The sequence below is a fragment of the Typopeltis vanoorti genome, chromosome 13 (assembly GCF_054136105.1).
Source record: "Typopeltis vanoorti isolate ZY-2024b chromosome 13, IOZ_Tvanoo_1.0, whole genome shotgun sequence".
Lineage (NCBI taxonomy): Eukaryota > Metazoa > Arthropoda > Arachnida > Uropygi > Thelyphonidae > Typopeltis > Typopeltis vanoorti.
The window spans coordinates 120,652,343-120,672,680 of NC_143561.1; the positions used below are offsets into that span (position 1 = coordinate 120,652,343).

Consider the following 20,338-nt stretch of genomic DNA (forward strand, 5'->3'; position numbering starts at 1 on the left):
GTAGGTTTGATTGATCTCTACTAACACCAGTGGCATTGGAGTCCTGTCTCTCCTCGTCATTCTGCTGACCTTTACAGGTGGTAAATCTTTCTATGTAGATCTGCACTGATTTTTATTGTGGAAGAAATCACTTCAGATAGTGATTAGAGGTGCATCTTCAGATACATCTCTAATCACTATCTTGAGGTTTTTTTGATCCCAGTGAAAAAGTGTGGTACTGAATACCTCTGGTATTCAATTCAGAGGTTAATCGTCGATAATCCATCACTGTCCTGGGTTGGATTTTAATACCGTCTATGACATTTTTTGCTTAGCTGTATGAGATCTGTAAGTTGTACATCGTAGTCCTTAGTGACATCCATTTATTCTTTTCACGCAGAATAATTGAGGGGTATCTTTTCCCTTGAGGAGGTAGGAGAGTCAGGGACAGAGCGATCTTCTTCCATTTCATCCTCATTTGGTGGTTCAGAGGCTGCAGTTTTTCGTTTTTTGCGAGCGTGAACCTCCTGATAATCGGTGTGGTCAGTAAGGGGATTATCCTCAGCAGTTGTTGGTATTTCGTTAGCGCTGTCTTGAAGAAGTTCTAAGAGTTGAGAGTCATCTGTATCGACTTCTTTTATTTCATGAACTACAACCTTTCCTGGCCATTTTGTGTGAAGCAGATTTCCTACGTGTTTGAATATTGCCAGAAGCTGTTTAAAATTAAGTTCTTCCTACGGTGCATCCATGGTTAGACCTAAGTCTTGTTCTGTAGAGCTGGACATGACTTTCCCTTTCCACAATAATAATAATAATAGACAGTTTCTAATGAAGTAATGAAACAATGGCGATACTGATGGCATTAGGCCTAGCGTATCGCCCTTGTTTTGAAATTTGTTGACTTACCTACTTAGCTGATTCTTTAAAAATAAATCGATTGATTATAGTAGTAAAACTATTTACTACTAGTAAATTTACTAGTCAAAATTCCTTGAATCACATTTTATATCAACTATCAAAATCCCGGACGTCAGACATCTAAAGTAAATCTTCTTTCTAGCGCTTTTATACCGCAGGTGCAAGATCTGCTATTACATACTGCGACTTGCAGCAACCTCAACATGCCTGGTGTTGGGGGGGGGGGGAGATGTATTTTATGTCTGTAGATGTGTATGTTCACTGGGCCGGTTTGCTTGTTCTGGGGCACGAAAAACTCGAGTTTCCGGGTTATAAAAAAAATACCGTACGAGACTGACTAACTCACCCCCCCACACACACACACGTGTATATTGTAAATATTATGCATGAATAATAAAGCTGGTAATAAAAATAATTACAGGATGCCTGAAAGCAACACCACTAAGAGATCTGTATACTTAGGCTTAGGCTGTATTGCACCCCATTTAATTCGAAGATCTGCATTCTCAGCTGACGAAAGAAGCAGACAAATGAATGATGAACGCCACTCACTATTCGGCCAGACCACAGAGCTCCAAAAGCTAAGATCCCGAAATAGCTTCCTAGTAACTGTTGAACCACCTAAAAACCCTCCAGAGACAAGACTTCAACAATGGCTTGCACTATACCTGGAGAATAATACTGGTATTCCAACAGCCGAACATCTTCCACGTGGTGCCCTCTTGGACTGGAATACTTAGAAAAGTCTCAACAGACTTCGAACGACAGGACGCTGCAAATAACACCTCATCAAATGGGGCTACCTCACTGGACCAGATAATTGAGTGCAGGATGACCCAGTCCATGGAACACCTTCTTTCTTGTCCCCTTCTTCAATCACCTTGCACAAAAGACCTTATATCCTGCACAAGAAGAGCAGTTGACTGCGCAAGATAGAGGAACATCTGACCATGTTAATTGCATATAACTTATGTATAGTTTCTTTTTTTTTTCTTCATATTTTATTTATTAGTCCCAGTGTAGTTTACCTACCAAATTTAAGCTGTTCTCATTTGTAATGTATCCTAATTTGTTGTAAATAATGTTGTACCACTTACTTACTACTGTACCACTTGTGTCTGGATACGAAATAAATAAATAAAGCTGGTTTGATTGATTGAAAAAATATTATTTTTATTATTTTACCACGCGATCTCGTTCTACATCGATCGAAGGGAGGAAATGGCTTTTATGTCTAAAGCTATCTGACAGTCTTGCATGGGAAACGTTTTTTGTTTACCTGGTAATGTTGAAACAAATGCTGTTAATATATATATATTAACATATATATAATATATAATATATAACATATAATATATATGTGTATATATATATTAGGGTTATCAAGTAATTTTATAAGCTTGGTTATTTAACTCCTAATCCCAAGTATGCAAACAATTAAGTTTGCACCTGAAACATAGTTCAAGTCTAAAGATGGTACAACACCAGGGCAACTCATTTACAATGAGTTGCCCTGGTGTTGTACCCTGCAGAGAATACATTTGTTTTGTATTCTCTGCAGCTTCTGAATATTTGTCTTCGAAGTGTGACTCCACGCAGGAGATGCATAAGTTATGACTGGGCGTATTGCCATCTTGTATATGAGCAGTTTGTTCTGAGTATCGAATTTACTTTTTCTGTTGATCATGGGGTAGAGCTGCGCTATTGCTTTGGATGTCTTTGAACTTATGTGTTCTATATGGTTGGTGAATTGTAGTTTTTTATCCAGAATTACTCCAAGATATTTGACTGTATTCTGCCATGGGACTTTAACACCTAGTAAATGTATATCTTCCTTGATTTGAGGCTTTTTTCTAGTGAAGAGTATGGCTGAGCTCTTCTGTGGATTGGTTTGAATTCTCCAGTCCATAAACCATCTTTCCAGCGTGTGAATGCTGCTTTGAAGTCTCTTAATAGCCAGTTTTGGGCTAAGAGATTTGGCTAATAATGCAGTGTCATCAGCATATAATGCAGTGATTGTTGAGCTTGGGTTTTGAGGGATATCAGCAATTAGATAGAAAACAGCAAGGGGGCCAAGAGTGAGCCCTGTGGCACTCCCGCCAGAACCTTGCGTCTGGTTGATACATTTTCATTTATTTTGACTTGCATGTATCTGTCTTTGAGGACAGTGAATTATTTTAACTAGATTAATACGCATATTGAATGTGATGAGTTTGTAGAGAAGACCTTGATGCCACACCTTATCAAAAGCCTTTGCGGCATCTAAAAAGACTGCAGCTGTATGAAAGTTCCGGTTGAAGCCTTCGGAAATGTATTCGATCAGCCTGTGAATCTGCTGAACGGTGGAGTGGTTTTTTCTAAATCCAAATTGCTCATTTGGGATTATATCTAGTTTATCCGTTGGTAATTGAAGTCTTGTGAAGATTACTTTTTCTGCGATCTCTCCAAGGTTAGACAGAAGACTGATAGGTCTATAGTTTTCAGGGAGTTGAGCGTTTTTTCCCATCTTTTTGATTGGTGTGACATCTGCTATTTTCCATGTTAAAGGGAAATACTGGAGTCTGAGGATAGCATTAATTATGTTGACTAGATGTACAATTGCTTTTCTGGGGAGTAGTTTAATAATTTTGTTTGTAATTCCATCTGAGCCTGGAGCTTTATTGTTGTTCAGGTGGGTTATAATGTTCATAACTTCTGTTGGAGAAGTAGGTGTGAGAGGTTCTAGGTCATCTTTTTATTGTGTTATGGCCTGCCTAACTCGGCCGTGAATCTTGTAGATGAGACTGATGTTCAAATTTTCATATGTTTCCACGCTGTCAGCCAGAGCCTCCGCCTTTTCCCCATCAGTGTGAGCTATACCATTCGAGGTTTGAATTGGGGGTAAAAGTTGTCTTTTGGTGCAGGTTCTCAGAAACTTCCATATGGAGTTGTCGGATTTAATTTTGTTAGCTTAGATTCCCATTCTTGGTTTCGATGCTTTTGGAGGGCTTCACGTACATATCTGTTTAATTGATTCAAGTTTGCTTTATCTTGAGGGGCTCTTGTGTTATGATACCTCTTTCTGGCCTTGTTTTTCAGTGTAATCAAATCCATAATCTCCTCGGGGATCCGTCCACTAGGGTGAAAAACTGTAGTTTGGGTAATTGACTTTATTGCACTTTTGATTTGACTGGTAAGGTTGTTTGCAGCCATTTCTGTTCCTCTTTAGTGTGAATAGTAGGGACTGGGCCAATGTGATCAGGTAGGATTCTGGACAGTTTGTCCCAAGATATGAAAGAGTAGGGAGGGGAGAATTGTTCTTGTGTACTAAGTTGAAGCAGAATAGGGTTATGATCTGATGAAAGTTCATTTATTGTTTCCAGCTGATATTGGTATCTGATGTTTTTGAGGACAACTATGTCAAGTACATCTAAACTTCCGGTTGAGCTGTGGTGGGTGGGCTCTCTGGGTCCGGTTACAACAATAGAATTTTGCGTTGAGTAATTATTTAGAATTCGACCTTTATCGTTGATTGTGGAGCTATGCCAAGCTGTATGTTTGGCATTCAAATCACCAGCCATGATGATGGAGTCAGTGAAGCCGAGAATGGAGTCCAAGTCAGATACCAGCAATGGAATGCTGGGTGGATTATATACAGCGTAGATTTTAATATTGCCAGCATTGTTGGTATTAACTTCAATTCCTGTTATCTCTAGGTTCTTGGTTTGGGGATTGGTCAGAACATTGTGGCTTAGGTAGTTTTTAATGTATATAGCTGTTCCTCCTCCTCCGCTTCCGGTTAGTCTATCTGTTTTGTACATAGTATAGTTCTGTAATTTGGGATTATTAGCTGGTCTGAGATGTGTTTCGTTTACCAGTATTATGTCAGGATTATGCCTGTGAGAGATCTCTTGTAGTTCTAGAGTTTTATTGCTGAGTCCGTTGGAATTCCATGCCGTGATCATGAGAGACTTGGGATGGAATTTTCTTCTATTCATTGTTGAGGGCTGTCAGAATTGAGTGGGTGCCTTGTAGGAATCTTTTCGTGGAGGACGGCGAAGGATTCGTCATACTGAATTCTTGTAGCATGGTAGCTAGTGAGGCAGTTAGTACTGATGTTAGATTTGAGCCTATATGTTCATGAGATGGAGTAGCCTTTGTTCGTGCTGCCTCTGCATAAGTTTTAGGCATTTGTTTCCTTTCTTGAGTTGTTGGGCTAGAGATAGTTTGGGCTGGGGTGTGACTGGCACGGCTGTCTTGTGTTGGAAGGGTAGTATTTTGTAACCCTCGGTTATTTGGGTGTGTAATGCATCCCTTGTAGTTTGCAGGGTGAGGTCCTCCACAATTGGCGCATTTAGCTGGAGTGAATCTTGGTTTTGTACACATGACTGTCTGGTGGCCCTCGCCACATATTAAACATCTGTAATTTGCCTTGCAAAGTTTTTGGGCATGGCCAAACCTTTGGCACCTATGGCACTGCCCAGCTGTTGACTTCTTCCTTAGTAGTTCAGTAGAAATTCTGAGGCCACATATCGTTGTTAATTCATAAATCTCTTTTTGTGTCTTATCAATTTCTACAAGTATCAGTGGCATTGGTCGTTTATCTGCCCTAAGCATCCTGCTCACTTTCACTGGTGTTAGGTTCCAACTCATAAGGTCAGTGGTGACTTCTTCACAACTGACATCCTCGGTCACTCCGCGAAGCACAACCTTGAGATTTTTCTCGCTGGGTAAAGCAAAAGTATGATACGGGAGACTTTTGTTATCCATTAATCTTGTCAGCTGTCTGTAGTCAGTGACTGAGGCTGGTTGGATTTTGACTCCTTCATCTTGATTTTTTGCCCAGGAATATGCAATTTTGTTTTCCCTAAGGGCTGTTGTGACAGTGGTCCATTTGTCCTTGTCCCTAAGTATTACTGGTGGAACCTTTTCGGTGTTCCTTGGGACTTCTAATGTACATGTGTCTTAATCCATCTGGTCTTCTACGATTCTTCTTCTTTTGTAAGAGTGCTCCCCTTGAGAGATGTTTTGACAGGGGGTTTTGGTGACAGAGCAGCAATGAGATCCTCTTGTGAGATCTCATTCTCCTCCTCTCCATCATTAGAGTGAATGTACTCTTTAATAAATCCAGGCCAGTCAGTTTCTGAATTTCTTATTATAAGTTTAAGCACCTCTAGAGACTGCTCCTTGTTAAGGAACTGGCTGTGATCTTTGATGTTGTCCATCTCAAAGTGGCGATTCCTGCCAGCAGAGATGGGTTAAATGCAGTATAATAATCCCGCAGGGCCGGGGGCATGCCAGCAAAGTATCCTGTAGACCTAGACGGACTACTAGGAATATATGATCCCGCAGGGCTTGAAGCCTGCTAGCAAATATCCTGTAGACTGAGTTAGTCTACTAGCAAATTCTTCTTAGAACCTACTAGTTTGGGAAAAGGAGTATCAATATCTCACTTGGCCACAATTAGAAACCTACCTCCCTATAAAATCTTAATACCACCACTGGTCCTCATTGTGGGTGGGGCCTGCCGGCCATTTGACATCTTGCACTTTTCGTGCAGAGGGGGAGACAGTAGGAATCACACTGTGTTAGCACCAGTGCAATGTGAGATTACTGAGAAACCTTGTATGCAATGTAATCAGGCTCAGTCTAAAGTAACACATCCGTTCTCATCAAAAACATCTCCTTTTTTCTCATTCTCTCCCGCCCCCGTCATTTATTCCCTTTATACGGAGCAGGCGAGGCCTTTATACCCTATCTAGCTTTCGGAGACTGAGTGGGCAGTTCAATCTCCGTCGGTAGCCAATCAGAGATAGCTGGCCCATATCTATCACTAATTATAGCAGCCGCCGATGAAGAGGCTGGCAAACACGTGCTGCCATCTCTTGGTACCTAACCCTAATAAGATATTTTACTGTATGAAATAATATGGGTACTACGGTCGATTTTCTTGAATTTACGGGATAAAAAAATCCGAGTTTCCGGGAGGAAAACCCGCTTCCCCGTGCCAGAGTTAAATAACCAAGGTTATAAAATTACTTGGTAACCCTAATATACAGTATCCCCAAGTTAAAAAAAAAAATTACATATATATATATATATATATATATATTAGAGTTACCAAGTAATTTTATAAACTTGGTTTAATTTACTCCTAATCCCAAGTAAGCAAACAGTTGCACCTGAACGTAGTTCAAGTCAAAAGGTGGTGCAACACCAGGGCAACTCATTGTAAAGGTGGGTAAAGCTCTGATCACTATTCTTAGTATTTTCCATAATGTAAAGCACATCTCACTAAGAGATGTATACTGCAATACATTATGGGTGGGGTCACTACCCAGACCGGTTTCAACCTTTTTTGAGGTCTCCTCAGTGAGCAGCTAGAAGCTCCAGAGATTCTTATTCAAAATAACACCTTGTAGCAACTTGTACAGGTAATGTTGATAAGGCTCTGTATTACTAAAACCTTGGCATTTAGGGTCTAGCTACTCACTGAGGAGACCTCAAAAAAGGTTGAAACCGGTCTGGGTAGTGACCCCACCCATAATGTAAAGTTTATAAAATTCCTTAGTAACCCTAATATGCATTATTCCCAAGGTAAAAAAAACTTATATATATATATATATATATAGAAAGTATTTTACCTTAGGTATAATAAATGTTAAAGATACCATATATAATAAATGTTAAAGATACTATATATAATAAATGTTAAAGATACCATGTATATATATATATATAAATTACTTGGTAACCCTAATATACATTTCGAGGTCACCGGCATTCAGATTCTCACCAGTTCTGTCGGCAAATTAAAAATCTTTGCAGCATCTCCACATAAATCATTACTGTTCTCGGATTTGAACGCCTTATTCGATACCGGAGAGTGTATCATTTTTGGGCAGGTGATTTAAATGCTAAGCAATCAACCTGGAATAGCCGTTCCACGAACAAAAATGGACAGATACTACATAACTATGCTGGTTTCAACAACCTTCTTGTAATAGGTCCTGCTGATCGCACCCATCACAACACTTATGGTCGGGCTAATGTGTTGGACATAGCCATATTGCAGCACATCAGACTCCAATACAATTTAATGACGATTAACGATCTGTCATCAGACCACAACCCAATACGATTAAAATTGGGAAACCTTGAAAAATTATCACTTCCCTTCACTCATTCATTCCTTGGGAAAGGCTCTCCAAGTTACTTCCAAAATATATTGGTCCTGTTCCCATCATTAAATCAAACGAGGAAATTGAAATAGCTGTTAAATATTTAACAGAACACATTAAAGCAGCCTGTGCAGCAGTTAACCAGAAGTCCAACCACTTGCCAGAAGATATTATGAATCTGATTAGAGAGAAAAATAAGGCAAGAAAAATATATCACAGCACCACGGCGCCGCAAGACAAACGGATCTCGAACAGGTTCAACTCTGCAGTGAGAGATGCCCCTGCAGCCCATAGAACTCAACTCTGGGAAAAAAAAACTAACCCCCATCTCTACTGATAACCACTCCATATGGAATCTCATCCGAAAGATTAAAAACAGAAATAAACCTCTTCCCCCCCCCTCCAAACAGATTCAGGTCTGATCCACACGTATGCTGATAAAGCTGAAGCAATAGCAAATCATCTTGAAAAACAATGTAAACCTGCATACGATCACCTCGATTTTAACCATATATACAAGATCCACCGTAATGTCAGATATTCACTCAATGCTGCCCTCACATATTCCACTCAAATTGCACCCACCTCACCTGCTGAAATATATGCTATTATTAAGAAGTTCAAGAACTAAAAGGCTACTGGACCCGATGGTATCTCTAACAAAGTAATAAAGCTTCTACAACGTAGAGCTATTGTCCATCTGACAAATATAATTAACTCCATCCTTCAGTACAAACATTTACCTTCCTACTGGAAACTGGCAGACATAATACCGATCCATAAACCTGGAAAAGATCACAGATTACCTCAAAATTACAGACCAATCAGCCTCATCTCTAATCTCGGCACAATTGCCGAGTAGGTAATTCTTACCAGACTTCAAGATTCAGTACTCCGATTAAATATCCTGGCTGAGGAGCAGTTTGGCTTCCGACAGTCGCATTGCACCACGCAGCAAATACACAGATTGGTGGAACACATTATCACGGGTTTTAACTGGCGTCAATGCACTTGGGCTGTTTTCCTTGACATAGCCAGTGCATTTGACAAGGTTTGGCATTATGGTTTGCTATACAAACTGATATCATCTGGTGTACCAATCGGAATCATTCATCTTATAAAGGCATACCTCTACGATAGGCGCATACATGTCAGGATGTGTGGGATAGTCTCGACACAAAAACGCATCTTGGCTGGCGTTCCACAAGGATCCTTACTAGCACCAATCCTATTCTCTTTATACTTGTATGATATACCACACAACCCATTATCTTCAATTAAAGTTCCCTGTACGCTGATGAAACTTGGATATTAGCCAGATCTTTAAAGCTTCACCTAGCCATCAAGAAACTGCAAGAAAACCTTCTGCTAATTGTACAATCTTGGTGTAATACTGGACAGAAAACTGACTTTCATCTCCCATATCAAGACTCTCTGTGTAAGCACATCAAAATTCATAGCCCAGCTCTATCCGCTAATTAACAGAAACAGTAAACTGAGCACCAGAATCAAACTTCTCATATAGAAACTGATGGTTCGTCCAATACTCACCTACGCTTCACCATCCTGGAGTCATACTTATACTTCAAATTCTAATATTCTCAAATTACAACGTATCCAGAATAAATGTCTCAGTATGATCCTGGACGCCCCATGGTTCATCCGAACTGTCCAGCTACGTCGGGACACAAATGTCCCCTATATTTACACTTTTATGCAGACTATAGCAATCAAATTTTTCTCAAAAGCATCTGTGTACCCTAACAAACTGATCCAACTGGCTGCAGATTATGACGCAATGGATTATTTCAAACATAAAAGACCTAAAGCCATCCTAAACGACTAATCTCCTAGCCCACTCAGGGCGATCAATTAGCTCATAAACTTTCTCCACTCAGAGTTTTCTCGTCTCTCAAGATAGCCGGGAATATGAAAAGCTTTTGCTTCACCCCTTATGTCAGTAAAAGTGATAGTTGACAGTATTTACTTTACATTACGTATACAGTTGACCCTTGAACAACGCTGGGATTAGGTGAACGATCCCTTGCACAGTTCGAAAATCCGCGTATTACTTTTTGTCTTCGAAAACTTAACTACTAATAGCCTACTACTGACCGGAAGCCTTACCGATAACATAAACAATCGATTAACATATATTTTGTATATTATATGTACAGTATTGTGTACTGTCTTCTTACAGTATTCACTTTCTTATGATTTTCTTAATAACATTTTCTTTTCTCTAGAAAATCATAAGAAATGAAAATACATTTACAGGAATGTACCGTATTTATCAATACCATAAGTTTACGTCTCTTTACTAGGTGAATCATATGTCTGTAGTACCTACATCAATATTGTCTTATATGATACAAAACACTGTACATATTATACGCATTACTAACACCAGACATTAAAAATGAAAAGATAATGTGAAGAAGTAATTCATATTTATTTACAGGTGTAACGATTCATGCATTGATAACGAAGCAACAGCAATATGATTTCTTTATGGTAGCCTATCCTATACACTAATGAATGAATAAATCGTTATAAAATTTTTACTTTAAGGTAATTAATCAATTTAACTAATTAAAAACAGTGATTTTTATGCAGTTACGATTTAATACTGCATCTTTACGTTTATTTACATTTCTCTCGACCGCAAATAGTGCCATGTACAAATAGCTTGCGCAAAGCATTTGTGTGCGCAAGTTCTGATAACTTTAACTTTTTTAATAGATTGTGTATACTTTATGGTAGCAAATGATAAAACAGAGTATTTACACATATTTTATGCATTCATAGCATACCTAACATTTTCTTAATCTTTTCCTTATTTCTAGGCTACGCGGTTCTGCGAGTTTTTTCAAATTGTCGTTCGGTATTTTCCAGAAAAGTAGTGTCTTTGCATGATAGTGTAATGTCTAAGAGATGTTATAGTCCAAAGTGGATTGTTGGTATATGTTGATGGATGAAAAAGAGGGGTACTATTTTGGCACTCGAGAGCTGTTTTACTATCAGGCTGTTGTGTAATTCGTTTAGTTTTTTCATTAAGTATTGCGACGGGTGCAGAATCATAGAGAGTTGTATGATATCTCAGTATGGACTCACCTAGGGATTTATAGATGATTTTCCTAGTATTTGAAGTCTTGTAAGTAGTGCATTTTAAAGAGTAATATTCACAGTTATTGTGTATATAATTAATACATACGATCCATTGCATATTGTAGTCAAAGTGCAGGCCTAAAGCATTTAAAGTTAACTTCCTGGATTGTTGGACAAGGACAGGTTTTATTTTCTTTAGGCAATATGAAGTATGACCTTTCAAAGATACGTGTGAGAGATTTGTAGCCATCCGAGGGTATCTAATTACACTGGTATCCAAGACCTAAAGACGAACACTGTTTCTGAAGATTACAACCGCAAATTCAGATGAATCAGCTTGTGGCAATTTATATAACCGATGATTTCGAGTAGAAAGCGGGTACGCATTCAAATTTTCGAATCGCGCGCAAAAGGATCAGGCGCCAGGGATCAACAGGATAAAAGGCGAAAGGCTGAGCTTATCGAATTGTGTTTGAAGGAAGATCTTTTCGTGAAGGAATAAAGTTTCAAACTTGGATGTCTTGTAATGTCTCAAAGACATCATCTAGATGATGTCATGCAGGGAAAAAATAATGGAAAGCTTGAAGAAGGCTGCAGAATTACTGATAATGCCATGGAGTTTGGAATCTCACATAGCGTAGTATCCAGGACTCTGGGAAGCGTTTCAAACCAATGGAATGTGTTCAAGACGTTTGCTAAGAGGTCGTCCCCGCATTACCACAGAGCAGGAAGACAGATTTTTGGTTATAACAGCAAAACATGATCGACGCACCACAGCAGTTCAACTTGCAAGTCGTTTCCATTCAAGATATCCATGCATATGGATATCTCCACAAACTGTGCAAGACGTTTGCTACAAGTAGGCCTATACGCCAGAAGGCCAAAGCTCATCGTAGAGCAAGGCACCAATGGGCTAATGTACTCTTTACAGATGATAGTCATTTTAGTCTTTCACCTGATTCTGTACGACACTATCTGGCATGACTTGATCTGCCATGAAAGTAGTACTGCATACCATCGCGAGAATGTTCTTGAAAGGGATAGATACAGTGGTGGTGGTGGTGCTGCAGTCATGGTGTGGGGAGGCATTATGCTTAATCGACGCACCAAGCTACAAGTGCTGGAAAAAGGGACTATGACTGTTGAACGATATTGCAGACAAAGTTCTTCAACGTCATGAGTTCATTTTAATGGATGACAATGTCACCACATCGTACACGAGCAGTGGATATACTTCTGGATACCGCGGATATTAATCGAATCGAGTTCTCATCAGGCTCCCCAGATCTCGATCCCATAGAACACGTTTAGTATGCAATAGGGAGATGCATTGCTGCTCGTAATTCCTCTCCAGAAAACAAGGCCTTATCCTAACTCTGAAGGAGAAGTGAGCCAGTTTTTCCTCAAGATCTCCTGAATCGCTTGATGCCAAGCATGGACCGATGTTGTCAGAGCTGCATCGCAATTCGCGGTGCACATATTCCATATTGAAATGTCTCTCTGCATAGTTTCTGTAAACACTGTACATTAATTCCTTAACTATCCCTTAGGCAATTTGTGACCTTTGCCATGTTGTAATTTAATTTGTGCACAATTTATAACACATTTTTTGTGTAATATAAATTTATTAGTATGCTGGCAGTGACGCTGTGTAGCTATTGAAAGTAGTCGCTCACGGATAACACCTTTAAGCACGATGGATGAATTAGCTTGTGTTGAATCAACTTGAATAGAGTAATATTTTGCTTGAGAAACTTCACGACTAATTCTTTCTTTTATCATATTCTCCATAATTTGGATTAACGTGTTAATAGTTGTTTTACTCAGGTATGTAACAAGTCCACAAGGCCTTTACTTTGAGGCTTTCCTTGTTTTAATCGTTTGATTCTTTGTGTAGACTTGTTTTGTACTGCAGATAATGGGGCTGCCATAATGGGGTCACATTTTGCCATCAACTTCACTATAGCTAAAAAACTGCGATGATTTAGAACCTCATTATCCAGAGTGTAGGCAGATTCATTACTGTGATCTCGAAAAGGAATTGCTTGCTTGCCTAACATATTTATGATGTCTATAATCCATCCTCATGACAATACTCCATCAACATTTCTTCTTTCTTTTTAATTAGTGAAGATGCAAAAAAATTATCTAAGGTACCATCATTAACTACACAGATAAATTGCTGAATATTTCTGACATGTGTTTTTGTCGATTCGTGTAAAGCCAAGCTCTGGCTAATACGCCTGTAGTCACTAAAGCCACGTATAAAGGGTGATGGATTACAATGTTGGGAGACTCAAAGGCCAAACAGTATGAAGAATATAAGCACCTGTTTTCTTTGTTATATGTTAGCCATTTTCTTGGGACTGAGTCATTCATAATTTTCCTCTCATACAAACGAGCATCAAATGGCAGATCATCAAGCGGCTGAAATGGATTTTCAGCAAAAAACTCAGATTTGCTCGTGATGGATATTGGAAGATTCCAGCAGTTGATCGTTCATTTTCTTGTGTAGGTTCATTTATAGAATGTGCTTCAGAAACCAAGTCATTTATACCTAAAGGTATATCTGATTCCCTGTAACTAGTTGAAGCTATGTGTTCAGATGTTGCAACTACAGGTAGTAAAGATACCGGAACAATGAAACCAGAAGAAGTACTGGACCTGGGTTGGTGAGTGAAGGATGCTATTGTATCCTTTATGCATTCAAAGTAGCTTTTTCCTGTTCTTGTAACTCACAACTCATTGCATCATCACCATGAGTATTGTTTCTTGCTTCTTGATTATTTGTTGCGGAACTGTACATTGATGTGGATGGGGGTTGTGGTATTATAAAATCTGTATAGCACGCCCGCAAATACGAGACTCTTCGACACTTCTGCGCATGTCAAAAGGAGAATCCATTCCGATAATAGGGTAATCAATCCGTATGGTGTGATGAGTGTTTATTTTTACACGTCGGAAAATTAACTTCTCTTTTATTGATCATTGTAGTTTTTAAAGTGGTAACTATTTTACTTGTATAACAGTTGGAAAATTTTACGTATAAAGCACATGATTTCGGGTGTTGGTGACCAATTCGTATATCTCCTTATTTCTTTCTCCGCTTCAACATGAATTGACTCTTCTTGGCAGTCTGTCAACGAGAGCTCTCGCTTCTGTGGTCGGACTATAATAGACCGGCATCGCTTGACTGATTCCTGCCTTTCTGCTTCTTGTCGCTCTTTGCGTTTCAGTCATTCAGATTTATGTTTTTTTTTCTCCTTCCTTTTCCAATGCTGGTAGGGGTAATATTCCTGAAATTAAAATTTAATTAAAAATAATCCACGTTGGGAAACATGAACATCGACAATTACAATTACGCCGCAAGAACACATCAATGGAAATATGCTTTATAGATGCGTCTATTATTAACAACAATTTTAACAATCACGGTAATTTTAACTGTAGAGTAAACAAAAGGTATAATTATTTATTGAACTTGCATTATGCGTATATATTATTATTTGAGACCGCAGCTTAAATACGAGTATATTTACTATCTAGTATTTTTATACTAATTTTATACAATGAAAGAAAATACATTATATTTAAATTAAAATTAAATACATACCTTTTATAAGACACAGCAAGCACGAAGTGAAAAACTGACGAAGCACACTCAAACTGAGGCCGACGCAATGAAAAATATTTGCTGTCTTTGCAATGTACGCAATAACTCGATCAGTGGTGGCCGGTGAAAATTTTAAGTGGGGGTGCTGCATATACAAAATAAGGAAAATAATTCATTTTTTCCTAATCAGTAACCAATTTATTAATAAGTAAATTTACATATTAAAAATTTGCTTTATTAAAAATATTATTTGAAAATAATATTTTAATATATATTCAATTTAATTTTAATAAAATGTTTAATATTTTTGCACGCAAGCGTACGATTTATCTGTAGCGACACTGCTCAACGAGCAGTGTTGGATTCACTTGTTACGTGCAGTGACAAGTGCAAACGAATATCGGCGAGTCTGGCTGGAACTGACCGAACGTGATAATTCCGACATTGCGTTAGATCGCAGTGCATTTGTTTTGTAATCTAAAGCGTTAATCGAATAATTCCAAATTATTAACTATTCAATCAATGTCGAAACATAAGCTGTAACCTTTAAAATGTTGCATTGCATTTATATAATGTTGTAAGCATTGTTATTATTTACAAACACAAACAAAATTTGATTTTTTCGTTTTTTTCCTTGGGGGTGCTGGAGTGTCACAGTGCTTATGTACGGGCCACCACTGAACTCGATACAAAGTTGACTCCGCCTGCACGTCACAATTCCAGGCTGGGATTCCCAGCTAAGCTTCAGTGCGCAGTCGCAATATTAAACATCCGAGACTATATAACGCATGCGTCGACCTCACATAACCCGAATCAGAATTATTTTTTCAGAGTTATTTATTATATTCTTAAATATAACGTATCCTCGAAAATTGATTTTATTAAAATTTTTTATTAAAATAATAATACAACGTAAATTTTAGTTGCATACAGTAATAATATTAGAATTTTTATTATATTTTCAAGCTACTAAAAGGTCATCAACATTTTTAACATATTGTCTAATGTTTAAGGGGCCCACTTGCCATCGGGCTAGCTGACACCCTGGCCAGTTCGCCACTGTACGTGGGTACCAGAAACCAAACACTCCTCCCTTCTGGCACTGCAAATCCAACCACACAATAAATAAATAAATAATAATAATAATAACAATTATTATTATTATTATTATTATTATTATTATTATTATTAAGAGAAACCTCCAGGGAGTCCGGGACTCATTGAGGGAGGCTAAACACTTCCCCCTTCTGGCACTGCAAATCCAACCTCACAATAAATAAATAAATAATAATAATAATAATAATAATTATTATTATTATTAAGAGAAACCTCCAGGGAGTCAGGGGGATCATCAAGGTAGGCTACATACTACACTCAACAGCTATCATACTTATTCTTGAATTCATTCACACTGCTTGCACTCACAACATCCAGTGGTAATCCATTCCTTCCAAATAAATAAATAAATAATAACATATTCACTTCACAAACAAAACCGTCCTTTTTTTCTAGTAGCACAAATGCTATTAGAAAAAAAGGAATAATACCATAACTAACGCACAAAAGAAAACGAAAAGAACAAGAGCACTATGAAAACCAAAGCATCAGTACAACAAACATTATTATTATTATGTGCACCTCCAGGGAGTCCAAAGACTCATCGAGGGAGAGAGTGTGCCAACAGCATTGAACGATTGTTCTCCTTCCAACCGCGCTCAAACTTGCTTAACTTTTTGCTGAGCCATTAGTAGGCTCTACCAATCGACTAACATTTGCTATTACAACCATATCGGCAAAAATGCTATTGCACACATTGAATTGAAAAAAAAAAAAAAAGAAAAAAAAATATATGTGTGTGTGTGTGTGTTAAAGATGGCAAGCTATTTTAAACCTGGTTTTACTCCATTTCCAACTAAGCAAACAGACAAATAAGTCAAGTTTGCGCCTGAATGTATTGCAAGTCTAGGTGACGCAAGTAGTACAAGTCTAGGCAACTCGTTGTAAAGGTGGAATAAGTTCTGATCACTATTCTTAATATTTACCCTTAATGCAAACCCCATCTCCTTGAGGAGATGTATGATGCTATGCATTAAAGGCAAGGGGCCACTACCCAGACCGGTTTCGACCTTTATTGAGGTCTCATCAGTGGGAGCCAGGCTTAGAAATACCAAGATTAAGTAATACAGAGCTTATAAGTATTTTACCAAAACAAGTTACCATAAGGTGCTTTGACCTTATTAAATAAAAATCTCAGGATTTTTTACCTCGAGTTGCCTAGACTTGTACTACTTCACGGGTCACCTAGACTTGCAATACATGCAGGCGCAAGGTTGACTTTTTTGTCTGTTTGCTTACTTGGGAAATGGAGTAAAACCATTTAAAATAGCTTGGCATCTTTAACATATATTATTCCCAAGGTAAAAAACTTTCTACATATATATCTCATCCTGAGATTTTTATTTAATAAGGTCAAAGCACTTGTTTTAGTAAAATTCTTATAAGCTCTATATTACTTAACCTTGGTATTTCTACACTTAACTTAACCTTGTATTACTTAACCTTGGTATTTCTACAACATAGAGAGTCTCTATACATAATTAGTATGAAACATGTTGAATATATATACATATGTAGAAAGTTGTTTACCTTGGGTATAATATATGTTAAAGATGCCAAGCTATTTTAAACCTGGTTTTACTCCATTTCCCAAGTAAGCAAACAGACAAAAAAGTCAAGTTTGCTTAATGCAAAGCCTCAAGGAGATGGGCTTTGCGTTAAGGGTAAATATTAAGAATAGTGATCAGAACTTATTCCTCCTTTACCACGAGTTGCCTAGACCTACTACTTTAGGGGTCACCTAGACTTGCAACACTTGCAGGCGCAAACTTGACTTTTTTGTCTGTTTGCTTACTTTGGAAATGGAGTAAAACCAGGTTTAAAATAGCTTGGCATCTTTAACATATATTATACCCAAGGTAAACAACTTTCTACATATGTATATATATTCAACATGTTTCATACTAATTATGTATAGAGACTCTCTATGTTGTTGAATATATATATATATATTCAACAACATAGAGAAGATATATATTTAGACTCTCTATGTTGAATATATATATATATATATATATATACATATATATATATATATTCAAAAAAATTGGAATCTTTAACATATATATATATATATATACTGTATATATATATATATATATGTTAAAGATTCCAAGCTATTTTAAATATAAACCTGTTTTTTATTTATTTTTTTTACTCCATTTCCCAAGTAAGCAAAAAGACAAGTCAGTCAAGTTTGCGCCTGCAAGTGTTGCAAGTCTAGCTGACCCTGCACGTAGTGCAAGTCCAAGGCCAGTCGTAGTAAATGTAGAATAAGCTCTGATTACCATTCTTAATATTTACCCTTAATGCAAAACACATCTCCTGGAGGAGATGTATGATGCTATGTATTAAAGGCCATTACCCAGACCGGTTTCGACCTCTTTATTGAGGTGTATTTAAGTAAAGACCTCTCTAAAAATTAGGACGATCCCTAGACCACTCCATAGTGGCCGAAAGACTGTCCAACTCAGCGTTGTTCCACTCAGTGACAGGCTCACCTCGTCACCGAGAAGAACTTCTCAGCGTTGGCTCTACCCAGTGGCAGGCTCACCCCACCACCAGCCAGAGCCACAATCTCAGCGGTGGCCCTACTCAGAGACAGGCAAAATCCTATCCCCAAGCAGAGCATCTCAAAGCCAGCCCCCACCAGTTCCGATCCCTATCGAGGTCTCATCAGTGTCAGTGGGAGCCAGGCTAGAAATACTAAGTTTTAAGTAATATAGAGCTTATAAATATTTTACCAACACAAGTTACCATAAGGTGCTTTGACTTTATTAAATAAAAATCTCAGGATGAGAGATAGATGTAGAAAGTTTTTTACCTTGGGTATAATATATGTTAAAGATACCAAGCTATTTTAAATATAAACCTGTTTTTTTTTACTCCATTTCCCAAGTAAGCTACCTTAATCTATCTTTACCACGAGTTGCCTTGGACTCGCACTATGTGCAGGGTCAGCTAGTCTTGCAACACTTGCGGGCGCAAACTTGACTGACTTGTCTGTTTGCTTACTTGGGAAATGGAGTTTAAAAAAAAAAACAAGTTTATATATATATAAACCTGTTTTTTTTTTAAACTTTTTTTATATATATATATATATATATATATATATTCAATATGTTTCATACTAATTATGTATAGAGACTGTCTATGTTGTTCATAGTTTTTTTTAACCTTCAGTGTTTAGTGTTTTTTCTTTTTTCTTTTATAATGTCACCTGATGAAGGCTGTTATAAGCCGAAACTAGTCATGTTTTACTATTAATCCCCCTTTTACCTAACTCTCAGTTTAAGTCATTCAACTCTTTTCACAATATGTATTTCAACCGAGTCAATAATTCATCATACATATATATATATATATATATATATATATATATATGGGAATAAATTTTTAACTTGGGTATATTGTATATTAGGATAACCAAGCAATTTTATATGCTTGGTTATTTTAGCTCCTAATCCCAAGTGTGCAAACAATTAAGTTTGCGCCTGAAACAAAGTTCAAGTCTAAAGATGGTACAATACCAGGGCAGCTCATTGTAAAGGTGGTTAAAGCTTTGATCACTATTCTTAGTATTTTCCCATAATGTAAAGCACATCTCACTAGAAGATGTATACCCATAATGCATTGCAGTATACATCTTCTAGTGAGATGTGCTTTACATTATGGGAAAATACTAAGAATAGTGATCAAAGCTTTAACCACCTTTACAATGAGCTGCCCTGGTGTTGTACCATCTTTAGACTTGAACTTTGTTTCAGGCGCAAACTTAATTGTTTGCACACTTGGGATTAGGAGCTAAAATAACCAAGCATATAAAATTGCTTGGTTATCCTAATATATATATATATATATATATATATATAGTGCAAATAGTGCAAGACCAAGATAACTCATGGTAAAAGTAGAATAAGCTCTGATCACTAATCTTAATATTTACCCTTAATGCAAAGCACATCTCCTGGATGAGATGTATGATGCTATGTATTAAAGGCAAGGGGCCACTACCCAGACCGGTTTCGACCTTTATTGAGGTCTCATCAGTGGGAGCCAGGCTAGAAATATCAAGATTTTAGTAATGCAGAGCTTATAAGTATTTTACCAGAACAAGTTACCATAAGGTGTTTTAACCTTATTAAATAAAAATCTCAGCAGGAGATATAAATGTAGAAACCGGTCTGGGTAGTGGCCCCTTGCCTTTAATATATAGCATCATACATCTCCTCCAGGAGATGTGCTTTGCATTAAGGGTAAATATTAAGATTAGTGATCAAAGCTTATTCTACTTTTACCATGAGTTATCTTGGTCTTGCATTATTTGCAGGGGTCAGCTAGAATTGCATTACGTGCAGGCGCAAACTTGACATATTTGTCTGTTTGCTTACTTGGGAAATGGAGTAAAACCAGGTTTAAAATAGCTTGGTATCTTTAACATTTA

General features: G+C 37.6%; 1 protein-coding gene across 4 annotated transcripts in view; it reads left to right on the top strand.

The window, feature by feature from the left end:
* Window positions 1-20,338, top strand: part of LOC150100504 (uncharacterized) — a 102,291-nt gene that overhangs the window by 23,638 nt on the left and 58,315 nt on the right. The window contains exon 2 of one of the 4 annotated variants that reach the window (XR_016549241.1): window positions 10,904-11,040. The exons of the other annotated variants lie outside the window; for them this stretch is intronic. The gene's annotated coding sequence lies outside the window, so the exon portion shown is untranslated. Of the gene's footprint in view, window positions 1-10,903; window positions 11,041-20,338 lie in introns of those variants that run through there. 4 annotated transcript variants of the gene reach the window in all.